This window comes from Lonchura striata, chromosome Z (assembly GCF_050655825.1).
Source record: "Lonchura striata isolate lonStrDom1 chromosome Z, ASM5065582v1, whole genome shotgun sequence".
Classification (NCBI taxonomy): domain Eukaryota; kingdom Metazoa; phylum Chordata; class Aves; order Passeriformes; family Estrildidae; genus Lonchura; species Lonchura striata.
Genome location: NC_140740.1, coordinates 79,302,250 through 79,327,060, shown reverse-complemented (window position 1 = coordinate 79,327,060; position 24,811 = coordinate 79,302,250). Strand labels below are relative to the sequence as shown.

At 40.0% G+C, this 24,811-nt stretch overlaps 1 protein-coding gene across 9 annotated transcripts in view; it reads left to right on the top strand.

Moving 5' to 3' along the window:
• LOC110470630 (semaphorin-4D) overlaps positions 1 to 24,811 on the top strand; it is an 80,908-nt gene that overhangs the window by 23,815 nt on the left and 32,282 nt on the right. For 2 of the 9 annotated variants that reach the window (XM_085567041.1, XM_085567043.1), the window contains exon 2: positions 1 to 24,811. This exon is cut by the window's left edge and continues 22,573 nt beyond it. The exons of the other annotated variants lie outside the window; for them this stretch is intronic. The gene's annotated coding sequence lies outside the window, so the exon portion shown is untranslated. 9 annotated transcript variants of the gene reach the window in all.

Here is a 24,811-nt window from a genome sequence, read left to right as displayed (position 1 = left end):
GTCCCTTTACAGTAGCCTTTTGTGACATAGTCTTTTTTTCAGGACAATTTACTTTGACATTTACTTGAGTAGGTTTTTCTGTTGAAAAGGGTATTTCAGATATCGTACGGTAAGGTTTACAAAAGAGTTGCATCTAATTGCTCAGACTGAAGTGCTCAATCCTCCTGGCTTGCACACACTCTGCCCATGAAACATGTTAATCCCCTTCTGCCCTCCCCCCATTGAAGAAGCCTGATACATTTCCTTTTGCATTAGTTGGGCCTTCTGGGAAATACATGCAGAAATAAAAGACTTTTCTATAGCCCTTTCTCCCTCAGGAATGCATAGAGACTAGCTCCTTGGATGTGGTCCACAAACTTGAAACTTGATTGGGGGGTGGGGGAGGGAAGGAAATCTATAATCCCATGCGCATGTTACTGAGAGAGTCCTATTAAAAACTGAAGTAAAGGTATAGAAGCTCAGAAGATCTCACAGTACTTTACAAATAAAGAATATGTTTGGTTGGTTTTTTTTTTAACCAATGTGTTTTGCTGAGGTTTGCCTCCAAAGCAGGTATTTAAAACTATCTTAGCTTTGTGACCTTTGTTTGTTCTTCATCTTCATTAGCAGTGTCTACCCAGACAGTCTGCATTGAAAAGGCTTGTTTTGTTTGCAAAGATTGCTCAGGTATGGTGGTAGTTTCTCAACTAGCAGTGGTACTCAGACATTTTACCTTAACTATAGCCCTTGCCTTGGGATAGTTATTTGTGCATACTGGTTACACATGGCTGGCAGCCCACAAGAAAGCTGACGGCAGGTTTCTACACGGTATCGCTATGTTGGTAATTGATATCTGTAGTGTACTACAGGCAGAAAGGCCATGCTGAGATTGATGGAGTGTTGGTTGTATAGGAGTGCCTGCAGCTTGGGATGGGTTGGCTGTCATGTTGCAAAGGACCCTGAGTTCTGAGCTGCCTAAGGCAGTGGCTCTTGGGGCATGCCAGTGCTGTACCTTTGCAAGAACGACCTTGTGAGGAGCTTACCTGGGGTTAGTTAGCTGTGGAGGTACGGTGCTGCTGCCAGGGCAAAGAGTATTGAGTGTTGTGGTTGCCCGTCCATGTTGCTGGGCATGTGGCAGTGTCCATGCTGTCCTCCTCATGCCTGAAAGAGGAGTCTGTGATTTGAGATACGTGAAGCACAAATGCAACCCCTTATGGGCAGGACAGTGTAGTTGTTCCCAACATAGGCTTGCCTGTGGGTTCATCTTTGCTATGGGCAAAACCAAAGTTGCCTCTTTCTCCTCCGTGATTATATTTATTGTTTTGATGTAGCCTGAAAATTGCACAATAAAACTCTTTATTTTGAATACATATGCAAATACCTAATGTCGCCACTTGCTCATTAAGGTCAACTCAAATATAGCAGAATTAATGGTGCTTTATGTGTTTCTCGTGGTCACCGCATTAATGGAGACTTGTGCCTGTCAGTGTTGGTGCACCGCTGTCATTGCATATGCCAGAAAAGCCAGTCAGAGCTACTTCTGCCAGTTCCCACTCTCTCTGCTTGCTCCCTTGCAGCTTCCTCAGAAGTGGTAATGCAGCTGCTTAGAGGCCTGATGCTGCAGCACATCAGTGCTGCTTGCTGATGGTGTGTCCCCACCAGTGACAAAGCAGCACCGCTGCAGGGTCAGGAGCTGCCTCAGCTGGTTTTGCCAGTAAGAGGAGTATTGGCGAAACCGTGGTTAGCTGGAGCATGAAAATGGGCCTCAGCAAATTAAGGGTGAATCTGACTTCAGTGACAGTTTCTTTCAGCTGACAAAAATATTTCATAAGTGTTTGCTTTCTTTCACTTATTATTTAGTGTGGAATTGTATGTCATGTTCGTTGGCAGCCACCACTGGAGGGAATTATTTTAATTCCGTGCTTCTTCCTGAAGCAAGAGATTATGATCTCTGTGATGATGGTTTGTCGGGCTGTCTCTTCCCCCCCGAATTTTAGCATGGAATTGCAGAGGATGGAGTGTTGGTGACCTGTTGCACAATATCCTCTTATTTTCATGCTGATGTCTTTGCTTCATGTCTCAGTGCTTTCTGCATCTTGATTTCTGCTATGGGTCAGTTTAATGAGACCATCTGGCATTCTAGTGTTACCAGCTGACAGTTTCTTAGAGAAGGCTGCATTTTTTTTTCTCTTTGACTTTAATTCAGGTTAGTAGTTGATCTTGTTTGTCGAGGCACAGATTTTCACTGTGTGGTTCACTCCCAATAGGTGAATGGGCTTAATTTAAGCCCAGACCTTCAGTGTTGAGGGAGGGCTCTCCTTAAAGTATGTAAGTCTGGCTTTGGGGGACACTTTCCAACACTGACCAGCTCACTGTGATTACTTGGCTACCAATGAATGGGGGGATGTTTTATGCATTTTTGTTGTTGTCAGGGATTGGTGCTTTTTCACAGCTTGCATTCTGCTTAAGTAGTTTCCCTAAGATTTAATACACTGCTGCCAACTTACATTTTTAATTACGTTGAGCAAGTTGCTGATTTTAATATAGAGTCTTCATTTAGTAATGACTTCTCAGGCTGTAGGCGATGTTTTGCTACAAAACTGGTTCACTTGAGCTCACTCATATGTGACAGTTGCCATCAAGTTTGCTGGTCCAGTTGTCTTAAAAGCAGACTACTTACTAGGTAAGAAGGCTGAAACCAGAAATTTTTGTTTAATATAGAAACTAATTTTCTGTAGTTTTATCCACTTTGCAGACAATCATACGGTACATAAATATAGCATGTGGTCAATCTTTTGTGGTAGCATTTACTTTTGAATGGTGGAAGAAGTCTAAGAAAAGTGTGTTTGAAAACACAACTGTTTAATGACAGCTCTTATTTTACTCCTTGATTTGATGTTTAAATTTTTAAGTATGCAGAAATGTTTCTGTATCAAAACTTGCATCATTGGGACAGTATGGTGTACAGCTTCTTTTTATTCATCTTCCTGAAAGAATGATTACTATAGATGTGATGCTATATATACCATATAGACGTGATGAATCTTCAGTCTATTTGCTGAGGGGTGCCTGGAGGAAAAAGATGTACTTAGTCATGCTGTGTGTGTTTATCTAGAACTTTAAACTCCTGATTTTCCATATTGTTTCAACTGCATTTATTTCAAATAGTACATTTCACTATGGAATAGGGTTTAGACATGGAAAAGGTATTTCCTCCTTGTACAAGGCTGGTAAGGTGCTCATGGGTTGGAAAACTGCATGTCAACAGAGTTTCTTCAAAGCAAGAAGTAGGTGAAAGTTTGGAGTTTAGTGTTGGGGATTTTTTTTTAATGTCTAGTTAAAATAGAGATAATTTGACAGGTTCTTGGTGAAAAACTTGGGCAAGAGTTTCTGGGTATAAAGTCTGAACTCATGAAAGCTGTCTTTGCCTTAGGAAAAGAAGATTGACCCATAATGTGAAACAAACTGATCAGCTGATGTTTTTCAGCATGGATAAGATGCCTTTTAAGGGTCTGATAAATCAGTTGTGTGGTTTAACATTGAACAAAGCCTTTTTAAAAAATAATAAAACTGTCTGATATTGTCTTAAATTCTTAATGGTAGATGACAGCTGTAGACCTCCTTGCTTTTTCTTCAAGGTATTTCAGTGTCTGTTGTGTAGGGGCCCTTGGGCTGTTGCCAGAGTGTTGACCAGCAGCTGCTGACTTGGTGTGACCAGACTCTTCTGGGGCAGCCGGAGGCTGATTTGGAATGTGAGATGTGGTAGGGATCCAGTGAGGCTCTGACCTAAACTCTTCACCAAACCGAAACACCACTGGGCATCCATCAAGGGGGATAGTTACTGCTGGTGTGGCAGGCTTTTCAAGTTTATTTCATCTGAAGACTTTTAGGAGTGCAGAGTTAATTTTCTTTCTAAATTAGATGTGGAGTTTGCCTTTCTTGTGTTTGACAGTGACTCTTATCTTGAATATCTTGATATTAACTTTTTTGTTTCTTCATTTTTGTAAGTATGTGGAGTCTGACATAGCAAGATCAGCCCTGGTGTCAGCAGGACTGTCCTCACAGTCCTTTATACCCTTCTTGAAGGCATGGGGTGAGGACAGGGGACAAGGAGGAGCAGCTGCCAAGCCCTTCCTTGCTTTCAGGTAGTGTGACAGGAGAGCCATCCCTGTTCAGCATCAGACTCTGGGAAGGGCTGCTGGAGCTGAACGAGGCCAGGCGGAACCCGTTCTGAAGGATGGGTGGGAAGCACGTTGTTCTGCTTTTCCCTCAGTGGTTGAGAAAGTTGCAATGCCACAGCTCCTTTCAGCAGTGCTACAGAAATGGCCTCCATCAATAGTTCTGTGCCTCTCACCAGGTTTTTACATTCAGTGTTTTCCATGGTGATTGCTGCCTCTGTCAATTCTTGCCTAGCCTGGCTGCTCCCTCCTTGCCCCCTGTGCCTGCTGGAGAAAGCAGGCTCTGAGACTCTGGAAAGTGCATCCTCCATCTTCTGCCTTCCCTGTGGTTTTTGGGGAGCAGTGCTGTGCAGCGTGGTTTGGTTTAAATTGCAGACAGTTGAAATGGTAGTTTGTGAGCATATGGGTCCACACTGGCTTCTGATCCAGCACCAGAGGGAGAGCAAACCAAAGCCCTCTGGCACAGGCTTGCTTTGCTGGCCCTGCCACACCAGCTCCATGTCCCATTTCATGTTGGTAAAGAACTGTGAATCACCTCTTTGTATCTATAGAAGTTGGATTCAGCAAAAATGGCATGTTTAATGGGTAAGGTGCCTTTCTAAGGTATTTGTACTTGATGATGACAACAGGGCCTATTGTGAGGGTTGGCCTCTGTCTATTCTGGGTAGTGATGCTGCTAGTAAGGGTTTCTAATGTGTAATCTGGTACTATTCTTTGTCCAAACTGATCTGTTTTGTCTTGAGTGCTAACTGATGCCATCTGGGTCATCAGGTTTCTACAATTTCCAGGACTCACTTACGACACAGTATTGGATTGTTTGTTTTGTTTCTCTTTCTTTTACCGTTTTGGTGTTGCTGAACTCTTCTCTGTGATGTTCTCAATTCTGAAGATACCAATTTTTAAAGAATTTTTGCCTGTTTGTTGAGGAGCTTTCTAGAACAGACAAGGTAGCCACTACCTTAAATTCCCGTGGTCACTGCTGTTCTGGTGCCCTAGAGTACTGAACTGACATCAATTGCTTCCCGTGCAAGTCAAATACTAAAAAAAAAAAATGGGCCCCTACACCAGAAAGTCAGCTGGTGGAGAAGACAGGATCCTTTCTCTGGCCTTTTTCTCCTTTGTTTTCCTCCCTGTGGTTGAGCAGGGCACTCACATTTGAGAGGGCAGGAGCCAGATGCAGTGGTGGCCAGACTGGCTGCAGGACACGGGGAAGCAAAGCTGTGTTGTGGGGCATGTGCAGCAGTGAGCATTTTAGCATGAGGGAACTCTTGTCTTCCCTGGTGTTGCAGCTGGGTGGCCCTCCCCTTGCTGCTTCATTATACCCATCCTGAAATCTCTCATCCATGTAAGGTTTAAGCTCAGTTGAGAGGAATGCTTTGGGATTCTCATTGCCTAAAGAAGGTGAGTTCAGATTAAGCTGAGTGATTTCTGCTAAAAGGTGAAGGCAAGAGGTTTGTTGGCTTGTAGTAAGTGAAAGGAGAAGAAGGAAATAAATCAAAATGTTTAATTTTGTTATTATAATCTCATATGCTCCTTTTCCTCTTGGAAACTTTTATGTAGGTCTTAGTTGATGGGAATAAGAGGATGGGGGAGGGGGGAGATTTTGTGTCTTCTAGCAATTTAAGAATTGGACTCAGACTGAAGAGAAGTTGGCATGGCCAAACTTGTACCACAAGACATATCTGTTGTGTTTAGTAGCTTATCTCTGTTTCTTACTTGGTTAGAAGGATTTCTACCTGACATCCCTCCTTTACCCCCATAAGTGATGTAGCTACAGTGGAAAAGGAGTGCAGAAGTGCACTAAAGCTTAACTTTATGCTTCTTAACCTTAGGAATTGTGCTGACCTGACTAAAGTGCAGCTTACTGAAAGACCTTGGTGTACTGAAAAGTAACTGTTTTAAGAAGAAAAACAAACAAAAACCACAAAAAAACTGCACAAAAAACCCCCACAAAACCAAAAAAAAACCAAGAAATGGCTTTACCTATGCCGTCTATGCTGTAAAGAGTATCTGTGTCTTATAGATTCTGGAGAGTAAATGCTTGCTGTAGGCCTCTCTCTTAAATAACTGTAGAGCTACCTAAATTGATATCTGAGGACTCCAGTGCTGACAGCCCCCAGAGGGCTCTGAAACTAGTTGCTTTTAAAACGGGAGTTTGGACAGACATTGTCTGATGTCTCAAAAAACAGTTTTAAAATTCACTTGCAAGGATTCATTTGAAAGTTTGGATCTTTATTATGTGTTAGTGGTTGTGAACAGATTGCATGTATGTTTTAATAAGTGATGCTTGTAATGCATTTCAGTTTAGTGGAACTCACAAAAGCTTGGTTTAGTTTTCTTCCATTATCATGTTTGCCTTTGAGGGAGTACAGGATACTACCTGGGACGTGGAGGGTTGATAAGTACTAGAAAAATGTTTACAGTGGGATAAATTCAAGAAGCACTGCCTGTGTGACTTGTCAAAGAAAAGGTAACAGGCAAAAATGGATAAATACAAATGACGAGGAAGAAAAATTTAGCGGACTCCTTAGGGGTAATGTATGTAAGACTGCAGTGTTTGGAAACTCAAAGTGGGTATTTCAGAGCAGTAATAAAGCACATTTCCATAAAAGAAAAGTGGCAATGGATTCTACCACTGCAGGAGGCTGTATGTTGGAAACTGCTTTTTCAGGAGCAGATTTTCACTACAGCTGACTTGTGGAGGGGTTTAGCAACTTCTGTTACTCGGAAGGGCAAGCCAATTTTCAGCAACATCTTTGGCTTTGTTAGCTGTGTGTTTTTTTCCTATTCATATCTTCTCTTCTGTGAATGCTTGTCATGTAGTATTTCTTCTTTATGAGTTTGTTTCATTTCTTACATGCTTCACCTGGTCTGATTCACAGCACTGTGTTACTGACTTGTGTGTTTTGACCTCATGCATTGTTTCATCTGTATCCTAGTACAGAACCAGAGATATTTGAAAACAAAAGAAATGTTGGTAGTTCGGAGAATTACAGCTTATATCTAGTTTCTTTTGTTTGATTTTGAAGATAGCATTAAGGCATGTTTCCATAAACTTAAGGTCATAAAAAATAGCGAATTTTAAGACTTTGTTTAAGGTACTCATCTATCATTTTCACGAGATTATCACTTACAGGCACTTGACATCAGCCAACTAAGATCCATTTTGCTAATTGAAAAACATTATCTCCCTATGTGAATTCCTAAATCATGCGGTTCATTACATAACCTGACACTAACAGGCTGTGATAGAATAAATCACTACTATTAGAGGCCCTTTACTTGTCACAGCCTGCTATTTTATTTTATTCTGGGATTTTTTTTCTTTACTTGTTTCTGAAGCTTTGTATGTTTCATCATTTTTCTCTTCTCATAAAAATTGGGATGAAAGTATTTATTCTGCTCTTTTCAGTTGGTCCTCACATTGTGCCACCTGTGATTGCTGCTTGTAGTTAATATGGTTGATCAAATGTCACAATTTAGAAACAACATTGGTATGATTGATTTTTATTTTTAAATGTGTTATATATGTTAATGGAACAATACCACAAGATCAAAATCCTTTCTTTATGAAAGGAGTGTTCTCCTTACCATTTCCTTACGGTGTTGTGCAATTTCTTACATCATATTTTTACTAATGAATAACTGTTATATCACAAATGTTTTGGAAGAAGTCAGTATCTGATTTTTTTTTAGATGTTTGTCTCATACTCGAGTATCAAAATATTGTATTTTTTTCATAGGTTTGAAAAGTATCAAAAGAGCACAAAATATGGTGACCAAAAAGAATGGAAGGAGGAAAACTGCCTTTCCTGGAGAGGGATTTTGTGCTATCTTTATAGCTAATGGCAGTAGTTAAGTATTGTGATGATTTACTTAAAATCTGATGGCTGTTATGAAAAGCTGCTGTTTAGTGAAAAACTGTAAGAGGAAACTTAGGGGAAACTTCTTTGTTTTATTTTTAGTAAGAATTTTCACCTCTTCTTTCAGTGCAAAATCTTTTTTCAGTGTTGTGTTTGTTGAGAGATGAGAAGTGGAGCTACCTGCAGAAGTTCAAGTCCTTGTTGACTGTACAACAGTCACCTTTTGTTCTCCAGTTGAATATGTAAAAGACTGACTAACAATGGTTTCGTTATGTGATGGCTTCTGAATGCTGTTGCCTGATGGGCAAGGAAGCGTCAGCTTTAATTAATGGACAGTCTGTTAGTACAGTTTGTTTGTTTAAACTGTGCTAGGAGGCCCATTGCTCAGTGATACACTAACCTACAGTAATATTTAGTTGTCTGCCTTAGAAACCTTTTAGACTGGTGTATTAGTTGCAGCATCTAAAACTCATTGATTGGCAGAAAAACTAGACTTGTGCCAGTAGCTGTGAATTATGATTTATCTGTTTTAAAGATGTACTTCAGAGAGTATCCAGTTTTTCAGATAGGGAAGCAAGTGGATGCCATCACACTTAGGCAGGGCTTTAATCACAGACCTGGTTCTGTTTCTCAAGATGGTTATACCCACCCAAACCCTTCTAATAACTGCAGTGCTTTCTTTGGGAGCCCCTTACATTTACAGTAAGGTAGACAAACCTTTTAAAACAAAGTTTCACATACCCTTTACTCAAGAATGCATAGCATGAAAAGCAAAGGTTAATGAAGTGCCTGTGTGTGAAAGTCTTAGTTGTATGTTAACTTTTTTTGGCAGCTCTAAACTATCGTGATTACAGCTTTTGTACAAAGCGTTTTCTGTCTGCTGCAGCTGTCGAGACTATACTGTGTGTCATGATCAGTCTGTCACTGTTCATTGATCTGGAGGGGGGTAGCCATTAATTACTCACTCCACTACCTACTTCTCTAGCAGTGCTTTTAGAATCCTCTTATGAAAGTACTACTTTTAACTTTGATAGGGTGAGAGGGCAGAATTTGGTTAAACTTCAGCGTATTTCAAATTAGCTTACTTCATATTATTTCTACACAGAACTATGTCTTTCAGATGGATTTTTTGTTCATGCAGCCTTTGTTTGCTGTCTGATCTTGCATCAGGCTGAGGGCTGTGAGAGTTTGTGTTAAAACTGTAAATGGAGTTGGTTTGTATTTGCCATACCGATTGCCTTGATTTTCTAAGTGATCTTTATGGTATATTTTCTGTCTTCATCATGTGGCAAGTAAGTTCTAAACATGATAACAATGCTTGTTCATATTTTTTTGGTGCTATCCAAGTAGTGAAACCAGCTTGTGGTACAAATTATACTTGGTGAACTTGTCATCAGGCATTTATGTGCTCTACCTCACAGTGCTCAAAATGTCTTTTGGCGTTCTGCAGTGAGTGAAGTTGGAAGACAAAAGTAAATAAACAGGTTTCAGTATAGGTGATTTGTCCCTTTCTGTTTTTCCTCAGTGTTCATTTTTGGGTCCTGCTGTTGACCATTTTTGATGCATCATTATATTCTCATAATGCTAAATCATTATGTCCCTGCTACAGTCTGCTAGTTTTCATCGGCATGGAAACAGAAGAGGACTGTGGGACCACTGTCATTCAGTGACTTATTTATTTATTAATGTTCTGGGAGCGGCTCACATTTTGCCTGGCAGTGAGAATGGAATAATGTGGGCTAGGCATCTCCCATACACTGCTGTAGAGGGAGGCTTTTGGAGGCAGCTGAAGCCCACATTATCTGTCTGCTAAGGGACTGAAATGAGGTCTAGGATTGGAAGAGAGCAAAGATAGTGGGATCTGCAGTGAGTCCTGCTATTCTGAACTCAGGATCTTCCACCCTTCAGTGTACCTGCATGACAAGCTTTGACATGTCGTTGGTAGAGAATCCTGTATGTAGCTGTATGTTCCAGTGATGCTCCGGTTGGTGTTTTGAAGTGCTCTCCTGTGTCTGTGTGTGACAGAAGCTCATCACAAATACAAGTGCGCTTGCACTTAGGCCTGTTTAGTCCTCTGGTATCAGTGCAGAGATTTCAGAGGTCCAGCTTCTTCATATGCTTCTCACCTTCACTGTAGCTCAAACACAAGTTAGCACAGACTTCAAATCTGCAATGTTTTCTCACTTGGTTAGCAAGAGCGTTAACCCTGTGTGTGCTGTGAGCTGAAAAAGCATGCGTCACAGTTCAGCAAGTGGAGCTGCTGGAAGGAAAATTACATAAAGGAGATTCAAAAGATACATAATGCAATTAGAAAATGAAGAGGCAGGTGGGTCAGTGGAAACCTGAACTTGTGAGGAACGCATTCAAGATGCTTTGTTCCATGGCAGCAACTGGTCTGGTAGCTTCCAGTGTGTTTTCTCTGGTTGGCAGAATTTCAGTCAAAACCTTAACACTTTCCAAAACTGTAGTTCTTCACTGTGAAAGAGAGCGTATTCTTCCTGAAAGTCTGCAGTTAAATGAGCTTTTACTTGTTTCCTTGCATTAGTAATATGTCTGGCTCTATATTGAGCTGCATTTAGAAACTAGTCAGGCTGAAAATTGATGTCACACCTCCATTTCTCCACATAAAAGCAAATAGCCTAGTTTTTCTGCTGGGTAAGTTTTTTGAAACTTCAAATCTAGTGTTTACATTTGTCTGTAAGAAAACTAAGCATGTGTAGCTTTTTGCATCTTTCACGCTAATGTGTATGTTACATATATACTGCTGTTAAAGTGTCATTTCAAGCACAATATATCTGGTGGTTGTATAAGGCCTGAATTTTTCTGCTTGTGTGCCTGATCCTGTTGTTCTTGTTCCTTGGGTGATGACATTCTGTTCCTGGTTGGTGGAGGTGGAGAGAAGACTGTGTTTGTTGCTGGCAAATCTCTTTATCTCCATTAAAACACTGGTAATATTTATTCAAATTGCCTTCCATCTTGTTCCTGATACCCTTCAAACATTTGAGGGCTTTTCTGACGGAGCAAATTTCAAGCACTGGATAGTTTACATTCTCTTTAATCCTTGGTAAGTAATGCTGATCAGACACCAGACAACAAGGGAGAAAAAAGGGCATTTTTGCAGATGTGACTCTAACAATAACCTGGAAAATACATTTTTGGTAACTTCTTTTTTTTTTTTTTTTTAATATCCTAGAAGTATATTTTGTATATCCCAGAAGTACATTCTCCAGAACATGGCAGATCTGAGAAGTGCTGAAATAAGCAGCAGAGCGGATCCCTGCCTTAGTCCTTTCAGCTAGGATCCCTGGTTGAGAAAGTGGTATTTGGGGGAGTGCTGCTTCTCTTTTTGCCATGTTTGCAGGAAATGCCAATCTTCTCTCCATATGGCCTAGGCTGGTTCAGTATGCAGTGGGGAATGGTGCTGGGAATTTTCATTGAATGTGAGAAGGAGCTGGATGATGGTGCTGTTTGAACAGTAATTTCCAAAGCAGCCATTGACAGCCAAGTGCAGACTCCCATACCACCTTTGATGAGAAGAACTTTTGCTTGCCCTTTGCACAGTGAGATGTGTTTTTGGGTGCCTGTCTTCTGGCCTGAGACGAGGGGTGTATAGGGATGGAAGGCACAGCATTCTGGGTCCATGCACTATAAGGCCCATCTTGCCATCCCTCTGTAGATGTGCCTTCAGTATGGCACAGAGGGTAATGCTGATGTAATTAAGTTAGTAAAGATTTTGCTGTCACGGCACAAATTCTCAGGCCAGAGCAGAGGAGGAGAAGTATATTTGTGTGTTTTAAAGCAGTGAGTATAGCAAACACCCTACTTACATAATTTTCCTTTGAATTATGAACTGGTTTTGCTTCTTAGAACAGGAGATGCTGTGTGTTTTCAACACTTACACACTTATTTACTTTCTGATTTGATTTTCATTAATCTTGTGCTTCAATCACTCTACACATGCAGAATGAGGAAATGCCACCATGTGCAACAGGAGAACTGGCCTCTGTGAGAAGCTTAATTTTGGCCTTATGGAGGCCCTTTGGTAGCTTCGGCCAAGTTTGGAAGCCATCTCTGTCAGCCACTTGTTATTTTAGATTACTTACCTATGGCTGTGACCATAGGCATATGATTGCTTCTGAAGAATTTTTGAGGGGGAAAAAAAAAAAAAAAACAAAACCAAAAAACAAACAAAACTGCATAATCATTACAGTACATTGCAGTTCTACTTCTTTTTCTTCATGTATAAAACCCTGAAATTACAGCCTTGCTTTTCTTGCTCTATACTGTTTGATCATGAAAAGGCCAAGTTTGGAAGGTGCAATGCTGGTTTTATTAACATAAAAATCTGGGAGAAAAAAAATGTAAATTGAGGGTTTTTCCCCCCCCCTTTCTTTTTGCTACAACAGGCTTGGCTCTCTGAAGAAGCAGCTCTTTGACAATATGTTCTGAACTATGAGCACAGAATTTTGACACTCGGTGCTGTGAGAACAGAGCAAATGTTCGCACAGAGATTTTGGTGTGGAATTTTGCTGGTTTGTTTTTTTGTTTTTGAACAGCATCTTTGGTCTGATTTTTGTCTGTCCCGTGCTACTGCCATAACTTCCCTGGGCACCAGATGATCACTGAAATTTTGGATATGCAATGTATCTTAGTACATTAAATATGAGTTCCACAGAGAAACCATGCTTTTTGGTCATGAAAAAACATTTGAAAGATGTCTCCCCTTCTTGTTGCCAGTCTTCCAGAAAGTCTCAATATAGAAACAAGGAAACTCAAAACATGCATGCTATACATTCAGTTTGCTCCTCTTGGTGAAGGCTCTGTTTCCCTGCAAAGTAAGGTGTTACAGTGCCACTTGCAGGTTTTTATTTGGGTTTTTTTGTTGTTGTTGTTGTTTTTGGGTTTTTGTTGTTGCTTTTGGGTTTTTCTTAGGGTGTGTTTTGTTTGTAATTTAGCATAACCATTAACTGCTTTTGAAAGTGATCTAGAAGAGACAGGCAAAACTGAAGGTCCCATTGTGCTTGGTACCATGATAAATGTATTTTCTGTTTCCTTATGGATTTGCAGCACTGTTGTTTTCAGAGTTGTGTTGGATGCACAATGAAGCAGGTTCTGAACTTGTGGGTAAAGGAAGTATTTTTTGGTTGGAAAACCATGCCTACTCTTATTTGTACTGCCAGATGCAGCAGAAGTTAATCCTTTGCTGTGATGTATCTCCTTGAAAAATCATGTTTTAAGCTGCTGCCAGAGAGATGCTAGCAGATGGGAAATTGGAGAAATTTGCTGCTAAGTTTGTAGTGTGAAAAGTCAATATATGTTCTGTACTATGTGTAAAAGCAGTAACTTCACAAAGACTACTGACCTCAGGTTTATTCTTGCCTGGTTATGCCACTTCAGTACTCTTGTCCTGTATGTCCCACATGGATAGGCAACATCTTCACAGCTAAAACCAGCTGTCACAGGTGTATGGCAATTAAACATGGCACTTTCCTGCAGTGCCTACAGCAGTTGTTTTAAATCTGTATTTGCTGATAACTATTTTACAGATGCATTGGATAGTTTAATGAAGATAAATTCTTAATTTCTTGCCTATGCTTATATGAGACTGTAACACTGAGGGATTTTAAATTGTCGATCAGTTAGCTTCCTCAATTGGACATTGTTTACTTTACCAAATAATCCATTCAAATATTTATTTAAAAACAAGCATTCCAATATTCAATTTGCATTTCAATTTACTAGTCTGCTGCCTTTCTCCAAAATAGAAGTATTGCCAAAAATGTTGTCAGTAATGTGCTATCTGCATATGATAGATGCAGATACTGAAGTATTTTAATGTAAATACAAACAAAATATTTTCAGGAATTACTGTGTGCTTCTTGCTTTACTTTTTGCAAAGGTTGTAGCCTTGGGATGCTAGCCAGACTTTGAACTGTAAAAGAGAGCATGAAGAATGCAGGATGTTTTTAGAATACACTGAACTGTGAGCAGATGGCTTCATTAAATTCTTTTTAGGCAAGGAAAGCAGTTGCTGCTTTTGGAACAAAATTGGCTGGAACAACTGGTTGTATATTGCCATCCTAAGTGTGTGGCAGGTAGAATATTTGTACAACTCTGTGTAAAACAATTTGTCCGTTACCTTCAAAATATTGATGCGGGAGAGTGGTGCCTCTGTTCTATGCAATCATAGTTATGAATCAGAACAAAAAACTGAATGCATCAGTAAACTTTCTGTGCATGTTTCTCTGCTAGTTTATTTTTTGCTCCTTGACACCAGAATTCTGTTCTTTGCCACAAAATCCTTTGTTATGCTCTTTTTTTGCTTCCTTTCTGGAGAGCACAGTGGAAAACTACATTGATAAGTAAATGTAACAAAATGGAGTTATAAATGGCTTTTGAAGGAAGGATACCCGAAAGATAATACTCTTCTTTTAGAATATAAAAAACTTCTGGCAGAAATATATTGAGAGCATGGTTACTCAGGGTTTCAGCATTCTTGTGTTGATCAAAGTTTTTTGTGTGCAGTGTGAGCAAATTTTTGCTTTGCTTGAACCTAAGCTTCCATTAGGTATTTGATGCTCAATTTTCTCCCAATCCTTCTAGCTCCAGTGGTAAAAAAGAACTTCTGAAGTTTGGGTCAAGGCAAATACTCTCAAGTCACAATATCTGAATATCCTCCTACAAGCAGAAAGTCTGTTGAGCTTCAAAGATAGCTTTAAGGAGGAGACTTGGAAGGGCTGTTAGGTCCTTTCAGAGTTGAGTGTTTCTTTTAATATGTTGTCTTTACAATTAAATGTGAAGGCAATAAATGTGGTATCTGGGAAGACAATGTCCTGCTATAATGCTAACTTTAGTGGTACTGATTGCAGCATATCCATTTTTTTTCCCTGTGAAATGCCTCTTTATTACAAATTAGATATTAGCTTGTTTTAAGTAGTAGTGGAGGAGGACTGGTGCATCTCCTGCTGGTAGGTCCAAACTTGTGTGTTAAGGCTTGTCTGTTGCCATAAGGTTCATTCTGGGGAATATAAAACAAGGGCTCTAAACAAGCTTCTTTGTTGGTTTCAGCTCTGTTAAAATGCCTCTAGCAGATAATCTGGGACAGTAGTGTTTGGATTAATTTATTGTTTATGATTGAGTCAGGGGAATGCCTTAATTTATCAAGGTATTTGTGTATTGGTTTGTTTCACCATACTGAACCAAATAATTCAGCGTAGTAGTTGTGTGGAAGTTTGGTGCAAATGTTTACATGTATTTGCGTAATAGATCAAGACCATAATTTTCAGCCAGGTTGCTTTTTTAAGGCTGAATTTGTAACGTACACATGCATTCTGGAAACTGCCTGAGCCAGACATCATATTGCTGGAGGAAATTTTGTGCTTAATTAGAATCAATACATTCTACCATGAGAGTAGAAAATGACCTTGAATTTGGGAGGATGAATGTGGCATGTTACTGGCCTTGTTTGAAGTTTCTCCCTGTATTATTTGCACCCTGGATCCTCCTGTTAAGCTTTGTATGTCTGTGATACTTTATTTTTAAATGCTATCTTTTATCTTTGTGTTGTCCAGAACTGAATGTGGTACTAAGAGAGCTGGACAGTCCACTATTGTGATAGAAGTATCTGAGTAGATCCACTGTAAATGCAATTCTGGCTGTAGCTATCTCATTCCTGCCTCTGTCCATAAGACAAAGCTTTTGGACTTATCCTGGTACATGTTTATGAAAACTGTCATGGCTGTAAGTGGAGCAGTTTACCCCATCTGATAGTGTATCTGGTATTTGCAAGATCGGCAGCATTTTCCTTACATCTTTTCTCCTCTTTGCCTCTTTGTTGCTGACAGGTGTAGCACTGCTTCATAAGGTTGTGGGGGACCCTAGTGGGCAGGTGTTTTAGATTCTAGATTGCACCCATTTTCACCTTTCATTTCAACAAGAATTAAATGTTTTATAGCCACAGTTCTGGTACATCACTGAGTGTTAGCAATATGTGCTATGAAAAGTAGTCTTGTTAAACACCAGGCCTTGCACATCCTCTGGACAGGAACTCGGTCCTATATTTGTGTCTGTCATTCTTTATTGATGTTTTGCAAACAAAGACTGCTAAGCCATTTGGACATCTGGGCTGAATCACATTTAACCAGCTTATGTGAGCAAATGTTTCTAGCCATTCAAGTAGTGAAATGTGAGCAGCAAAGCCTAGGATGTTCTGCACAGAGACGAATGGCTTAATGTGGTTATGATTTAACTAAATTCATGCAGCTTGTTCTAACCATGGCCTTTTCCTCATAAAGGCAGAAATTATTGCCACTTTGCAGTCTAGGTTTAATCTTTTGACCCATGGAAATTCTCTGCTTATGCTCTTGTTCTGTTTAGGTTCTGTCAACCACGGATCCTTTATAAGCAGATGCAAAGGAGAGGGTGTCTGCAGACGTTTTGCAGATCAGATGCCTCTTGTGTCTGGTCAGCCTTGGTTTGAACCAAATAATACACAACATCTGAAAATAATATTTTCTGGTTTGGTAGTGTTTTTCTCTGCTGGTGGAGTAGATTTTCAGCTTCCTTGAAACTGGAGGTATAATAATGATCCATATTTTAAGATAAAATGTCTGTTAAAACTGGAATGCAAATAATTCTTAGTTGGAGTCTACTTTGTTTCCATATTTTCCTAATACGCAGCAGAGGAAAATGGTGTTCCCATATTCATTTCTGCAGCTTTTATCTGGTTGTCAGTGCTGTAGCTCATAGGTGCGAACAGTTTCACACTATGAGCTGCTGCAGAAAGAGGCCCAGGAGCAGGGTGGGAGGAAGGCCAGTACTCCAAGGACACAGCCCTAAGTTGTGGCTTCAAGTTATGCTTAATTGAGTAACTGCAGTTGCCTCTTCCCTGTCGTTTTGCTCCCTTCCCTAACTAACTTCTTGTGCTGCTGGTGCTGCTTCTCTTGAGTGAGATCTATATGATGATGGGACTGTAGAGTGTCCTGGTTAAAAATTTATTCTTTGTTTTATTCCCCTGAGATAGCTTTCTTCTGAACAGCTGTCTGATTTTTAAATTTGATTTTTATTTTTACTTTTTATCACCACTGTACTATATGGCATGTTACTTGCCCAAACAAGCTGTGCCTGTTTCTGTGCTTGTATTGTTCCCTTTAGTGCTTAATGCAAATCCTGCTAATCGGTGGTTGTTTCTGTTTCAGGTACAAAAAAATGAGTCATTGTTACACCAGCATCCACTGTTGATGGGCAGCATCCAGTGTGTAGATTAAGAGTCTGAATGCTGTGTACACCCTGGCCTGACTATTGTATTGTTTGCAGAGTGGACTAGTAATTTGACTTTCAGGACTGTAGACTTGCCTTTATCCTCCCTCTGCTGGTGATCAGCCTTCTGCAGTCTCATGGATATATTTATCACTGACAGGCTGGTAAAGGTGACATGTCATATTTTCTAATCCAATAAAGTTTAATCTTTTGGACTACGAACAATTGACATTATTAAAATGGGATTTGACAATATTTTATATTCTCTAAGCATTTTTATTTGCTATTTTATGTTTAAATCTGGCAAGCTAGCAGCAGAACAACCTGATGCTCCTCCATAGCTTTGCTGATATGAAGACCTCTTCCTTTGAGAAACAGTTTTTTACAGTTTTTGTTAAGTCTTCCAGTGTGCTGCAGTAACACACTGAAGTGTTTGCTTTATCTGCTTTAATAGATCACTTTAAAGTCTTGTAATCTTACTTGTCTCAATTTCAAGATGGGAGGGCAAGGATTGGAGGACTACAGACTTTTACTGGATGAACATTTCACCTGAAAAATACCATGCAGCTCTAGGTTGTTTAGTCTCAGTGAGGCAATCCAAATGATGGCACATTTTTTCCTTGAAATCATGCATCTCTGCTGTTGATACCCCAAGAACAGACCACGTGCTTTGCTGTCTGAGAGAGTGCATCTTGCTGCTTGTTGGTCTGAAAATTTATAAAACAAAACTGTGAAATAGGATCCCCCATAGCAATAGGAGAGAGAAGTCCACCTCACCCATGCCTCTTCTGGCAGCATGGAAGAGAGCAGAGGGTCTGGCATGGGGTCTTTGCTTGCACTTGCACCTCTTGCTTATCAGCAGCTCATGGAGAGGGGTTTGTTTAGGGCACAGGATACAGCTACTAGAAGACCAGATAGAATGCTCCTGAGAGAGCAGGCACTTTTTCAAACCTGTCTGCATTTATATTCATGAGATTGTCTGGCTGATGGGTGTTTTCTAAGCTTGTGTGTAAGTACTGAAAGTGTGGTTGTGTTGTCCCTGTGGCTGGCATGGGTCGCTCCGTGCAGTTGGAAGAGTCCTGTGGTGGCAAAGGAGTGGCTGCTAGAATGAGGTAGCTCTGGTGGGTGTTGGTAGCTTTGAGGGAGTGTGGTGAGTGGCTGGGAGATCCTCACAGAGGAGCACGAAAAGTGATGGGAGGTGCTCACAAGCAAGCTATGCTGCCAACTCCTCAGACTGTTAAAGGGACAGATAAATAATGTTTATTAAACTTGTTTTCCCCCCGAAGCCTTATGAAGTGGCTTAGTAGGACAGAACTATTTGGTGAGTAACATAAGCATTAAGATGTGTAAGCTGAAAGTACTGCAAACTTTCACTGAACTGCTGGAATCGTAACTTTTACAAGCCACACGAAAATCCTCACTAGGCAGGCTTCTCACCTTCTTTCTTTCGGCGTTGCTGAAGTGTTCAGGTCTTTCTGATTAGTAAAATTTTGCTTTTTTTGAGCTGTTGTTCAAGTGCCCTACCAAGAAGAGGCTTTCAGTGAGTCCATTATAACATTTCAGTAGGCTTCCTGAGCCAGGCTTTCACCAGCAGCCTCTGTGTGCCACAGGAGCTGGTGGAGCGCTCTGCTCAGTAGCGGTTTTCCCAGGCGTGGTCACCTTCTGTTTTTGCAGTTACCGTGTCCTTTGGAGGTGAAGCAGTTGATCCCAGGTTCTCGCACTCTTTCTCAGTCATGGAACTGGCAGCTGCGCTATCGTGTATCAGAGAAGCTTGAGCATAATCCATGTCTCTGAGAGATGGAAAATGTACCAGAGCACTGGAGAGAAGATAGATGCCATTGACAAGTTCTGAGCCTTGGATGAAAAAAGACTTAGCACTCATGGACTGGTCTGAGCAATTGCTAATCAGGAGCTCATCTTCCTGCTAAAGGGTGATGTCATTTAACATCACATAAGGTGACACAGCATGACAAATGTTTTGCTTGCAGTCTTGAGGGAGGGGTCAGCTGTTGAAATTGCATCACCGTTTTCTGTCACTTAAAGGTTGGATATGCCACCAGCCTTTCAGAGCATGTTAGAATTCAAAAAACTTTAACTTATTCAGATACTTTTGAAGTGCCATGGCTCAAAAGAGCTAATGATAAAGTGCATAATGCCAATTATGTTAGAAAGATAGAGAAGCTGTTTGAGCATAGATACTCTGGTAGCTATATTTTTTCTGCAGAGTGACTACTAGTTTTAGATTTTCTCAGAGGACAATCAGGGAATTTTTGTAATCAATAAGGAGCAGCTTATGCTGTGCCTCGAGGTGTGCAGTTGGCTGACCTTGCTGGTGAGCAACTCAGACTGTTGCATGCAAACTGTAGAGCAGTTTCTCATGTGTCACTGAACAACAATCTGTTGTTAAAGACAGTGTTTTGCCAAGCAGAAATATGTTTGCAGCCTCTAAGAATAAGGAAGCTTAAATGAAGCTTGCTAGCAAACAGTCCAGCAGGAGACAGGATTCTTAGCAACAAAAATAATGAGATCTGTCATTCTGTCTTAAATTGTAGGGGAACGATAGCAAATCAGCTAATAAGCATAGATGTTAATCTGGAGTACTGATTTCTGTTTGTAGTGTGTATACTCTTGGTTACCTTGGATGACTTCTAATAGATCTGCAAAAGCTACTTAAGAAAAGCAAGCTGATTGTTAGTAGATTTAAATTCTTGTTGCAGTTCTACACATCCTATAGGAAACTTGAAGATTAGTGGGTTTCAGTTAAAAAATTCTGGATTCAAAGAAGGCTAGATAATAATTTGCTGGGAAGAAAACCGTATGGAAGTTGCTCTACAAATAAATAACATTATCTAGCTGGGTTCACATTTTAATAACGGGACATTGTTTAGGATTTTTTTTGGGGGGTTAAAGTCTTGCAATAGTTTAAAGCTAATATTCCAATTAGAGAAAATTGGAGAAAATGTCAAGGGAGAGTGAGAAGGAAAACAGTGCTTTAGTAAGAATCATTCATTTGGTGACTGTATTAAGTCTGCTTTTATCAAACAAAAATAAAAACCAAAACAAACCACCAGACTTTTAGCAAATGAGCTGCACAGCAATTGAAACTGAAATTTAGAAAATTAATACATCCACAAAGAACATTTACCTTTAAAGTTTAATTAATTTGAATTAATGTAGAAGGATGATACTTGTTTTGCTTTGTAGCAAGGGCCCATTTATTTTATAGGCTGTATGGGGGCTTTTGTTAGTTTCTTGCTGTATTAATCATGCTTTAGAAGAGAAGGGTATTTTGTGGTGTAGAATGACGCTTGGAATATATACAATGAAGGTGTCATCTCGGGTCCTGTCTCTACTTGTTCTGGATTGTGCACCGAGGAAAGGGGATATAGCAGCCTTAAGGATGTTCTTTGCATGTTTTCTGGTTATGTCTTACCAGTGTCTGACGACCTCAGAAAGTTATAAAGGGATACAGGGAAGCAGCTAATGGCTTGAACACCTCTGCAGAGTCTGGTTCACAGTAACATTGCCACTGAATTCTCTGACATATCTCTCTTGTTTGGGATTAAGTTTTGCATTTGGCTCAGCTTAACCTAATTTTTCAACTCTGACATTTGAAACGTGAAAGCTGTAAGTGTTCTGGGGTGGGAATCTCTGGTTTGAGATAAGACATGAATGGTGGTTGCTGTGGCATTTGGAGGTCAGCGTTGCCAAGGAAAGCTTTGTTTCTCTGTTGAGCCCTAAACCTTGTAGAAAGCACATAAATCTCATCTTGCCTCTAATGCCTTTGTGTAATTTTCCAGTTCGGCTTTTCTGTAGTATTAAAACCCTTCAAATTTAACTTTCAACGGCCAGAAACTTGTAGTAATTATCTGTTTTGTCAACAAAGTTTGAGGGAGAACCTCCGTGTTGTGCATGTTTCCTATCTTTCCTGTTAAAATATCTATAATGATAGTGCAAACAAGGTTTTCAAAGTTAATCATCGAGTGTTATGACTCTCTGCAGCATTTAATTTGGCGCATAAGAAAAAGCTCATTTTAGGCTTTGGATGAGTTAAAATTCCAGTAATGCTCATGAGAATGTTCTGTGAGCAAAGCTTCTATTAATCCTGTTCCTGACATGCTCACACATAATTTGATGTGAAATCTGAAGCACTTGTACTGAAAGATCTGCACCTGTGTTTTTGGATGTACGGAAAGCAGTAATACGGGCACAAACTGATACTCATTAACTGGGTGAAGGTCAAAATGACCTTTGCATTATTAATATCAGCACAAGGGTTGTATTGAGGCAGGAACAGTTATGATCAATGCTGTATAACCCCATAGAATAGATGTAACAGCACATGATTAATCACTGCATTTGTGGAAGATATCCCAAAGTCAAAGGGTTTTGGTTTTTTTTTCCCAAACTCCTGAGTCAGTCATTGCTGAGTTGTTGCTGACTGAGTTCTGCTTATGTTTAACAAGTTCTGTTCTGTGCAAACATTTTCGTATTTGCTGGTATATAATTTCTTTGTATATCTTACAGAAGAGTGCAGACTCCCTGGCTGTACATAGTTTAAAAATAATCTATGGATGACTTGTAAAATCCATGTCTGTGCTGTCTGTGGAAAGCACTAGCAGAGTATTTCAGAAGTATGTTTGTTACTTTTCAGCATAAAATATTGAGATGCTTGATGTAGCATTTTTAACACAATAAAAAAGGATAATTCCTTTCTGATCTAGCTGAATTTTAAACACAGAAAAATCCCAAACATTTTAAAATGCTTGCCACTGAAGCTGTTTGCTTTAGCTATAATCTGTTAAAGTGGGATGATGATTTCTTAAATTTCAAGGCTATTTTACTGTATTTCTTGCTTGGTAAGAAAACATGAGTTGCATTTTGCTGTTGGAGATAATCTCTTGTGAAGATTTCAGCTATCTAAAATGACCCTTGCAGTTTATGGTGAATTATGAATTTTGATCCTGGACCTGGCATGTCCTGTTCTGAGTGAGGTTGGCTGGGACATACAGTTATGCCATGGGATGTGATCTTTGCCAGTCCTTAAGGACAGTGGAATTTCTTGAATATGCAAGCAAATGTAATGGTAATACACTCTGTGGCAAGGGTTTAAGCTGATGAGAAGGAATTGTAGTTGCTTATCACTGGCAGAATAAAGTAAGTTGTTTTCGTAATGATGTTGCAGCAGAAGAACAGTGTTTATTCTTGGGGAAGTGGTGTTACCCTTGGGTGGACTTCTGTGTCTTTTCAACATCTTTTTCAGCAGGTAGTCCGCAGGAAGCTCCGTACCTAGTGGGTGCTATATAGCATCAGAGGGGAGAGCTGTATTATGTCTGTCACAGGCCTAGTCATATACAGCCCCCAGGCCTTCAGGGTTTTCTTTTATGGACCAGGGTTTTTCATATCTTCCTCATTTTTTCTTATTTCAGCCCTGAAGGAGGAGTCCAAGGAGGACTTGGAGTGAGTCTAATTTTAACTTGCCACTCCCTTTTTTTTCCCCCCTGCCCAAGGAAGGTGCAGACTTGCGTCTCCCATAGTGTTGCACTTATATTTCAGTCTGCCATAAGCTAGCATGGCTGCTGAAAGGGACACTATATGTGGATTTAAACTCCCTTGATCCAGCACCTCCACAAAGCAGGTTTTTAGCCTGTGGAAGCCGATCAGTTGACCTCCCTGATCAACTGCACACTGCTGTAGGTCTGGACAGGGAGTTGTGGATGGAGACCAGAGGACACACAAGTGGCCAGAGGCAGGATGGCTTAAGTAAGCAGGCTGAACACCTTGCAGCTGTAAGGAAGAAGAGCAGTTATCTTGCTTGTTTTTCCCAGCCCCAGGAAATAATTGTTTTAAGCCATTCACCCTGGCACATTGCTAAATTTATGATGAGTGTCTTAAAACTCGGATGTTCATGTAATTAATCAACTGGTGTCTAGGACCTATAGAATCTAAATGTGCTGTTTTAATGAGAGTGAATTATCTCATCTTGCAAGTGAATTACTGCAGGAGAAAGAGGAAAATGCTACTTGGTGGTAGACCAGATGTGAAGGCTAAGAATGTCAGACTCTACTTGTATTAGTGCAGTGAAACTTGAAAAATTGCATTGCTTTATGCTGTTGCTGTGATATATGAAAATAGAGCTTCACATTTGTTATCTGAAAGTCAGATATCAAAGAATGGGTATGGAAAGTAAAAATAAGATATTTCTGTTAGTTTCATTAATGCAAGATAAGCAGACCTGAGGGAAATTACCAGTTTTATAGTATGTTGTTTTTGTTAATTCTTTATTCTGTATCAGGTTTTCAGTGGATATAAGTGTAGAAGCCAAGACTGCATTTGCTTTGAGAAGATTCCCTATGTGACTTTATTGCATGAGTAGGTGACAGGAAAAAAGGAATTGAAGTTCTGAGTTAGTCTTAATATCCCCATCTTCTGTCATACAGAAACCTGAGTGGTGAAACTTGCTGCTGAAAAAGCAGCTTACCAAACAAACATCACATGCATAGAGGCACTGGCTTCAGCTTGGAGCTTTGGAAAGAGAATTGACAGCATTTGATGGTGACTCTTCAGCTAACTGCCATAGAAATACAGTTAATTGAGAAAAAAAAGCGTTTTGAGAGAGTGCTTTACTTTACACCTCCAATATGTGTAATGCCAGATGAAGGAAAAATTGCACAGCTTTTACTGTTCCGGCAGCATGATTCATGTCAAATACAAAGCTGGATTTGTGTGGTTGGTGGTAGAAGCAGCTCTGTGCAGGGACAGATAAAGCACCCGGGAGTGGTGATGCTTCTATTCTCTCACTGCATCCAAAACTGAGAACTCAAACTTATTATCACAAACCTCTTTGGCATTTTGTTGTTGCAGTTCTTCATCCCAAATGTAACTGGAAATGCGGTACAGGTAGATTCAAGAATGTATGAATTTCTTGTGGTCCATTCTGGTTGTCTTGCTATATTGAATGGGCATGTTTTTGTCATGCTATGAAGTGTTGTCCTGACCAGTTCTTGTGACATTCTCATTATAATTTGTGCAATTGAACATCAGAGGAAGATAGTTTCAAAGTGGCATGTGTGATAAAGCAGGTGTAATGCATGATAGCAAGATAAAGATACTCAGAACTACAACAGATTTTACCTGTTCATAAGTCAGAGATGTCCTTGCATAACTGGTAATGCTTGAGAAAATCCCTTTTTATAGCTTTTTGGGGTTTTTTTGGACACAAACAGTTTAGTTTTGATTTTACAAAAAATGGATGCATTCCACCTGTGAATTTTAAATGGGATTTTTTTAATAGTAGGTACTGCTGCAAGGTTCAATTTCTGATTTTTATATAGCCAAAGACAATTAAGTTTTGTTTTCATTACTTCTCCACTGTTTTGAATAACTTGGTTCAAACTCAATACTTCAGCAACCTTGTGCATCTCCCTCAGGGAGGCTGTGCTAGGTCTTACGCAACCAGGGAGCTGACTCTGGCTGCTTGAACTGAAGTTGCCTCTTTCTCCCAGCACAGAAGCTTTTTCTCAGGACGGACAG